Below are 8790 nucleotides of genomic sequence, written 5' to 3'. Positions count from 1 at the left end.
ACGTCTGTGTCAGCAAACCAAAAAAAATACCTGGCATACTTGGTGCACAAGTAGCTGGCTGAGCAGTCCAAAAGGCACTCAGGACAACATGGTGAGGCAGCAGACTATGTGTAAAATATAAAGACAGTCTTACATTGTTATGAAATGACTGTAGGGATCAAGACTAACCAGAGCAACTGACTCTGCACAATGAGCCTCACGACAGCTTACAGAACATGGTTTTCACAAATGGTGAATGAAGTCCCACAATCCTCCTTAGGTTTAGGAGGAGCCGTGTAACTGCAGTGCTGCTGTGAAAGCCCTAAACACTCTGTAGGCAGAAGACTGATTACATACACATGTATGATTCCTACCCTTGCTGGAACTGGAGCATCCAGATTGACATGACTAAGACTTCTCTTTGAAGTGTCACTATGAGGAAATTGGGCCTTTCTTCCTCCTTCAACCACTTCAGCATGGCTTGAATTAAATTTTAACTATGTTTAATCTCTATTGCTTACATAACATATAGGCTGAAATCTCCCTTTGCAATTTTTAGAACAACCAAAAGCCAAGGCATCAAGAACAACAGGCAAAATACCACCCCTAGGTTATTTTATTGTATCTTGTTGTTGTGAATGAGATGTTACTATAGATTTTCAGAACACGGTGTAAAGCTCCACACACATATGAGCAACAAGCATTTAAGACTTTAAACTGAGACTCAGGACTCTCCTATGATATTCAAGAACTTGTAAAAACTTTAAGTAATGGTGGGCTATTTAATGGACAGAGATAAATATCATGCTACTATAAAATCTTATAGCTACAAGAACAGCGTTTCAGGCTGAGAAGGTTATATTTTCCAGAGTACAGATGTCAGGATGACACCTAGAAAGACAAACAAGCATAGAGAAGCATTTGGAAACAAAACATTTGGAAGGATTTGGGAGCAAAACCTAAACCAGCTTGTTTCCACTCAAAAATAAATGAGAGTTTCATCACAACAAACATGAGACGATGGCTCAGACAGAACAAATTATAAATATACAAAATATATGGATTTCCAGAACAATTGGATCTTGTTTCTGTAAACATTTATGCACATGAGTGGACGCATTGAGTTTCCTGGGACTGCTCATGTGTAAAGTTATTAGTTAGAGTCTGTTAGTTTCCAGCCATGTGCAGGGACATTTGCAAACCTGTAAAACTGGAACTTCAAAAATTATAAATTCTTCTGAAGAGCGATGGTTTCTTTTCTATGGACTGGATAATACTTAGCAAGCATTTGGTCATTTCTGTTATAAGTAATAATAAGCTGTATATGTAAAGCTGTAAAACAGAGGCTGAGAAAAGATTAGACAATTCATAATCATTAGACCGGCAGTTTTTAAAGTTTTTCCTCTTCCCCCTCACGAAGGCACATTCTCAGCCTTGCATGCGCTCCCAACAATTTGTGAATTATTTATGTGGCTATTTTCAACCTGTGTAGCATTGACACACAGGGCTTATGGCAGCAGGGGAGAAAGAAATGCTGGGGGCAGCGCTGGGAGGGATACTGCCAGGAGGCAATGGCTACACCAGAGTTGCAAGCAGGGAGAAGCTGCCTTGCTAATTCTAAGCATTTTCATCACTGCGCTCCCCCTACCCTATTCCTACCCAGACACTTCTGCCATAACCCCACTTGTGCCTCAGATGCCACTGGAAGAAGGCCGCGGTGCTGGGCGAAGAAAGGCTTGGAACTAGAAGTGCTGCTCTGCTCTGCCCTTGCCATTTCCTCATGCCACATCCCAGGAGCTGGGGAGGCACTCAGAGACAAAGAGCACTGTAGTGGTTAGTGGAAGAGCAATCCTTTCTGTAATAAAAAGCTGCGTATTCACTTACATATCTTAATTCTTTCCATGCATGTCCTTTCTTGCTCTCACTCCCTAAATTTTGATCAAACAGAAAAAAAGGAATTTGGCTTCATGTCTGGGATATCTGGATAGCTATCAACCTGACTGGATATGCAATAATGCAGATCAAATGATGGCTGACCTGATAACTGGCCAGCACACATACACAGATCAACTGCACTTCAAGTGAGTATAAATCTGAGGTATCTGGAGCATGTCACACTTACTGCACAGGTGCCAGTTATCTGAGTATATGCCAGGAGATGCCTGTATCTGCATTTATGCCTGTGTTGTCCTGAGCTGAAATTAGAGACGCTGGCACAAACTTTATGCAAGATAAGATAAAACACTTTTAAAATATCTGACAGAGTCCTTATAATGTAAGTCAGCAACCTATCAGGTTTCAGAAGAACTTTTGAGCATGAAAAATTCTGGCTACCATCAAGTCGCTTGTTTTATTTCCTAAGTTTTTAATCCTGAACACAGTCAGAGAAAAATTTAGACTATAGGAAGGAGTAATCTTTCCGATTACAGTAAATTTTACATTGATAAGTTCATCACTGCTACCTGGAGCTGGAAGGGATGATACCCTTATAGGCAATGCCTCAACTTAGCTTGTATATTATAGAGAATGAAACAGCCATCTTTTCAGACTGCACTTGGGCAGTTCTTAGATGGGGGAGAAGCTACTCCATTCCCCCTGTAAGCTGTGCCCTTCCCTAAACAAATCCTTCCTGACACTGCCCCCAGCGCTGGGGTTTGGCAGTATCTTGAGATAGCAAGTTCCATGGACTAATTATACGCTATTGTAAAAAGAGCTAAGGAAAAGGGCTGCATTGATTTTAACTTTGTGTCCTCTTAGTTTAATTAAATATCACTTTGTTCTCAAATTATGAGAGATCCTTTAGGACTTACAATTTCTATGGTTATGGGACCCAGAACTCTGGGGCAGCATGGACTGTGCCAGGATGCACGAATAAGCCCCAATTCTGCACACAGTTACGCCCCTACCTCATTTCATACATGTCTGTAAAGCACAATGGGCTAAGTTGCTCAGTCTACAGGTAAGCATTGTGGAGAATGGTCTCTGCTCCAATGGCTTATAACCTCAAAAGAAAGTCAAGCAAGTAACAGAAAACAAGGAAACATTTAGAGCAAGGAATACTATTTCAGGTCTCAGTGTCACTTTGTCATATATTACCCTATCAGTCTCTGTGTAGGAACTGACTGCAATTTCTTTCATGTGGGCAGACTGCTACGTCCCTTAATGTTAATGGGGCATCACATGAATAAAGAATGCTACGGAGGAAAGCAAAAGTTGGATCACAGCACTGATCTCCTTAGTAGCCTCTTGTGGGCAGTAAGGTCAAAGGCTTTTTGAAAGTTAAAAATCAATTATATTAGTAGATTTTCTTTTATTCACTGCCCTGTGAAAGAGATCTTCCTTTGTAGCAATGATGATTTGTCTCTGATTTTTCTTGGTAGTGTCTTAGAATTATCTGAAATTTAAAAAGACAAGGAATTTGCTACATGGAAATAGTATTTTTTACAAAGACAAATGCTCTTCTAAGAAAAAATCATGATGGTACTTGCTTTTGTGAGATTTCCCATGGCCATTTTAGCAATTTGTTTTAAATTAAAGATTTGAAATAGTGTTTCTCTAGCATTCTGCAACAAAACAATTTATAGACATTTTAACAATGGTTTTGATAATTCTCATAATGTTTAAAATGGATGAGAAATTATTGAAAAAATAGGTCTAATTTGAACCCATGCTTAGGAAGAATTAATAGCACACAAAAAAATTCCCACCTAAAACTCCATGCTAAATCTGTTAGCAAAAAGCCATTCTATACAACCATAGTCCATGTCTGAGATCAAATCAGAGATCTGATCTGAGACTGTGTAACACAGCAGTCTAGCTCTTTTATACTGCTGTTTTACAGGATAAAGAAGGGCCCCTTCAAGTCCTGCCCTAGAAAGCTACTGCTCACCTAAAACTTTTCTATCCCTGCAGCTGTTGAACCAGCTTATTTACTGTTTGATTTTCCTTGAAACAATAAGACACCAAGAAATTCTCTTACCTGTATGTCTCTTTTGAAGCACCTCACATTAAGAGGATAAATTTATGGGTAACTGCTACTCCTCTTCAGCCTTGAAGCTATAATCAGGGCAAAAATATTTGCAAGTGAATCACATTTTCATTTAACCATTTTAAGAAGTTATTCCTTAGACAAGTGTCACCAACTGGATTACCACTGCTAGTAACATTGCACCCAGTTATAAGTGTTTTCAGGATTTGTCAATAAAACCATCTTCATGCCCCTGTTAGAAAGCAGATATTGGTCTTGCAGGACTTTATTCCAGAAGTTAACTGTTGAAACTGCATAGCCCAGATGAATCCATTAGAAGTCCACTTCCATGTTGCAGTCCATCCGCCAGCCACCTATTGCAGACTAGTGGGGCCTTAAACTGTCACGTTCTTTACAGGTGATTTGCAAGTGAAGGCGAGTAGTTCTGCATTTCCCTCTCAGCCTGCTCCATTTGAATTCTCCGGTGACTAGAAAGGAGAAAGCTTATAAGCTTTCTTATCAGCAGACTTGTAAGGTCTCTCTCTCTCTCAATAGCCCCTTAGCTCTTGAAAACTTGAGTATTGTTATACCCGAGACTGCTACCCCTTCTGAAGTTTGATGGAAATCGGCTACTGGACTCAAAGGTTAGAGGGAGGATCAACTGGTACATACAGAAAACATCAGCGTATAAGTCCTGACAAACAACCGAGAAGCTCATTATTATATTTAAATATATATGCATTTCATCTTGTTTGCTTACAGAAATATCAGGACTGACAAATCGTATACCTCTTGTTGAAAGACATGTAGTCAAACCTGTTTGTCAGTGTTGCTAATATGGCAACAAAAAGAATTCCAGAGCCATTTTTCCTCATGGAAATCCATTATGGAAATTCCTACAGTACTGTTGGGAGTTAGCAAAATTTCTAGTACTGAAGAGACGATAAGCACCTCCAGAGAGAGAAAACCCATGTGAACATGACCTTTCCCTTAGTTTTCTTAAGGAATAAATCTCGCTGGCTTCATCTATACAACTGGAGGGAACACAAACAGTACAAACCCACTCTTTCCTCCTTCTACATCAAGTTTTCTGGATCATTAAATGAAATGTAAATTCTGTGATTTAGAACAGAAAATCCTGGCAGGGGCTGAAATACTGATTTTCTCAAAGCCATTTGTTCTGAAGAAGGAATGTGGGAATCCTTGTCATCATTTCATGGTAAGGCAGAGTTTTTAAAATTCTTGGAGAAAACTGATGTGTCTGAGTTTACAGATTCTCAAGTTCTTTCTGGTTGTCATCCCACATGCAGGTCAGTAATTTCACATGACCCCAACTATTAGTATAAATAGCAGAAGAGGCTGAACTTGTTAGTTATAACGCAGCTTGTAACTGCTATGGTTTTAGTTGGTGTTACAGCACCTAGGCTGAGCCCTGCTGGTTTGTTCGGAGGAATGAAAGAAAAAGGTGATCCAGAGTTTTTAGACTGTACAATCACTGTCCTATCAGAAAATAAATAAATAAAATCAAGAAATAGAGAAGCTATTTTATTAGCAATAACTTGAGATTTTGAAATATTCCAACTTGATAAATGGGTATCAGCATAGATTAATCATACAATGTATGTTCTGTGCCTAACTAAGAACCTAGAGATGTAGTATCTTATACGCTCCGATTTTTCCCTTGGATAGTCTAATGGCTGTGTAAGAAGCCTCAACTCTCAAATTAGGTACCTGTTTTAGACATTTCAAGATGATCCCTCAGTCTTTCATAACATTTTAATGCACAAATTCTTTTATTTTAAAAGGTTAATAAAGTTCTGGTATTCTTAAAGATTATTTGCCATAATTTTTCCTCTGAACTACAGACATGTCACACACAATACAAGTATGCAAAAAGATTACCATGGATTTGTCAAGGGATGTAAAGTCAGACAAGTATTAAGAACAACGACATCATTTCTTGCATGTTAAAATACCAAATGGCCTCTTGGTGTGATACTTTATGGTACTTCACAATGTATATTCATAAAATATTTTCTGGAACGTAAATGAATGTCAAACCATTTTTAGCAGGTTTTAAGTTTTAGTCCTAAAATGAGATCACTGCAAGTGTAATTCTGACCCCGAGGGCCTGTGCACACAGTACAGGGATCCACTCACAGAGCTGGCACAACACGCAGCTTCTAAAATGACACCACAGAAGACATCCTATTGTTCTCATGTTGTGACTCAGGAGATTTCTTGGTCACCCCAAGTCTGGAATTTTGTATAGTAGCTAATGGGTGTGCTGTAGAAATACTATGTGTACGTAAACTGCCAAATTGTCAAACAATAAAATTGCAACCATCCTAAATGCAAAGGTTAAAACTTACCATTTGCCTTGATTTTTGTGTACTAATCCTTGCAAGTGCTCATCTAGCTGATCCATTTTGGTGCATCACCCAATGTACAAATATTTGCCTAGTGCTTGGAAATTCTATTCTTTCTTGGAAATTCCTGGGAATTCCAAGTTACAGGCCCTGGTAGTGACAGCACGTTCAGAATTTCAAGTGCAAATAATTGTTCTTACATAACAAGGGAGGGAGCTGGGAAACCGATATGAGTACATCAAATATTACATTTGAAGGTGCTGTCAAGTACTAGTTGTCCACATTTACAATTTGATAAGCCATCTCAAGGACAACAGGTGCTGTAGAAACACATAGGTCCCAGGCTCCATCTCAAACATGAGGTTTGCAAAGGAGTAGTTGTAGAGGAAAATAATTAGAAGTCAATAAACGTAAAAATTAAGACTATTTTCTCTGCTTTTGCAAATTCTCACATTAGCTGTTGTCTGTATCCAGGTTTTATTTAAAAGGAAGAATTGGGTGCTCGGTGCTAATGATATTCCTTCAGGCTCTTATCTTTCCCTTCAGAAGCTGGAGTTCCTTAGGGTCCTCTCTTTATTAGCAAACTTTTCCATGCTTCGCTCCTTGTTCATACTGCAGAGCTTAATGAAACATCTGATTCTTTGGTGTTAAAGGGACACTATCTACTTGAAAAATGAAACCTCTCTGAAACTCGTTATGCCTTCTGTAGTTACACACAGAATTGAAGACTGAAGGACACAGAAGGAAAGCACTGTTTCTTGGTTCAAGAGACAATTTAATGTATTTTTTATAAGCAGTTTATTGTTTTTATCAAGTTAACAAGGCCAATTTTTACTGCAGAGATCTTTAGCAGAAGTATCACGAATCGAACTTTTCCCTTATTCATTGTCATTTTATCCATCAACCTCAAAGGTTATCCTTTAAAGCATTTTTTTCTCAGCAGCTGAAAATCACATAATATGATTAGAAGTTTACAACGCTACCTGGGACTTCGGAAACTTGTTTTGTGATTTTAGACAGGTCTACTTATGCAACATAAGGTAAATCTCTTCTTATGCCTCCATTCTGGTTATAAAATAGTATTTCCTGACCTCACAAGGATATTGGGGATAAATACACTGAGGTGTTCCCACACAATGGTGATGGAAGCAGGTAATAAAATTTTAATTCCGTTGCTAAAAAGCATTTAACTTTTTCAGTCTTGAGACTCATCTTGCGGACAAACATCTTGACAGAAGAGGTCGGCGGACACCCTGATATAGAGAACGAACTGCTTATTGCTTAATGATTGTCTCTCTGTAACTTTACATACCAAGGACTGGTGTTTGTCAAGGATTAAGCCTGTCAGAGACTGGCACTTGGGAGTGATGAGCAAGAAGGAACCATGAGCGATCACAAAACTTAATTGTTTGATGAACTTACGATCTTGTTAAGAAGGCACAAGTAGAGGCCTTGCTTGAATAGATAGGGCCGGAAAAGATAACAACTCCTGCCTTTGTTCTCGTCCTTGTAGATAATTTAGCTTAAACTAGCCATATGGTTCTAAACTACTAATGAAAACTTAGATAATAGGAGCACTAACAAACACTGAGGTATCAAAACATGTAAAGGACCATACTGCGCAGAATCACCTGAGGAGGGTCAAATAGCGGACAAGTGAGGAAGACTATGGAAGACCACCAGAGACCTTCAATGCGCTTGCGTAAAGGGCATTTGCATATGCTAATAGTTTCCCAGAAAACTAATGAATATGTATAACACTTCTCGGAAATCTAGTGAATAAGTATGTAGAACATGTACTTAACCTGCACAATTAGGCCCAACGGTGTGCACGATAGGTGGAACGATCCCCCGTGCATCCAGCGCTGCCAATAAAGAATACCTACTTAATAGTTAATCAAACTATTGAGTTAGTTTCTTTGAATCAACCCCACATCCTGTACCAGAGGCCTCCGTCTCTGGCCACAAACCCGGAGCCTGGCAAGACCGAGGACCTGAACTTCCACCAGCCCGCTTCCCCCACACACACCACCCCGGTGCAAAGTACCATTTCAAAACGCCCGAGTCCTGCCCTGCCAGCACGGTTTTTCCCTCCTTTTCTTCACCACGCCCTCGGCAAAAGGCCGGAGGAGCTCCGCGCGTCCCTGAGGGAGAGCCTCCTCGCCTCACCGCTCACCGCCCGCCTCCCACACCAGCCGCCGCCATTGCCTCACAGCCACACCCTCCTCCACCGCCCGCAGGCGGGAGGGCAGCGCGCGTGCGCCCTGCCCTGCGCCGCGCCGCGCCGCGCCCCGCCCGGCCCGGCCCGCGGGCGCCCCCCAGCGGCCCGCGCGGGGAGCGGCGGAGGGAGGAGGGACGCGGCCCCGCTTCCGGTCTCCATTTTACGCTAACGACAGCGGGCCGCAGGTCGAGGCGGTGCCGCGGGCGGAGGGGCGCAGCCCGGGCGGGCGTGCGTGCGTGCGTGCGTGTTCCGGG

At 41.0% G+C, this 8790-nt stretch overlaps 1 long non-coding RNA gene across 2 annotated transcripts; it reads right to left on the bottom strand.

Moving 5' to 3' along the window:
* Nucleotides 1-577: 577 nt before the first annotated feature.
* Nucleotides 578-8491, bottom strand: LOC128144249 (uncharacterized). Of its 2 annotated transcripts, XR_008236017.1 has the most exons (4): nt 8363-8491; nt 3959-4035; nt 3464-3542; nt 578-3373 (listed from the first exon to the last, which is right to left on the bottom strand). It is a non-coding gene; the product is annotated as an uncharacterized LOC128144249 (long non-coding RNA). The 2 variants fall into 2 exon arrangements; XR_008236015.1 differs by lacking the exon at nt 8363-8491 and having other exon boundaries at nt 3959-4774.
* Between the last annotated feature and the right edge of the window lie 299 nt (nt 8492-8790).

Source organism: Harpia harpyja, chromosome 1 (genome assembly GCF_026419915.1).
Source record: "Harpia harpyja isolate bHarHar1 chromosome 1, bHarHar1 primary haplotype, whole genome shotgun sequence".
NCBI classification, from domain to species: Eukaryota; Metazoa; Chordata; class Aves; order Accipitriformes; family Accipitridae; genus Harpia; species Harpia harpyja.
Note: the sequence above shows the minus strand (reverse complement) of the source record. Positions and strands in the feature narration are given on the sequence as shown.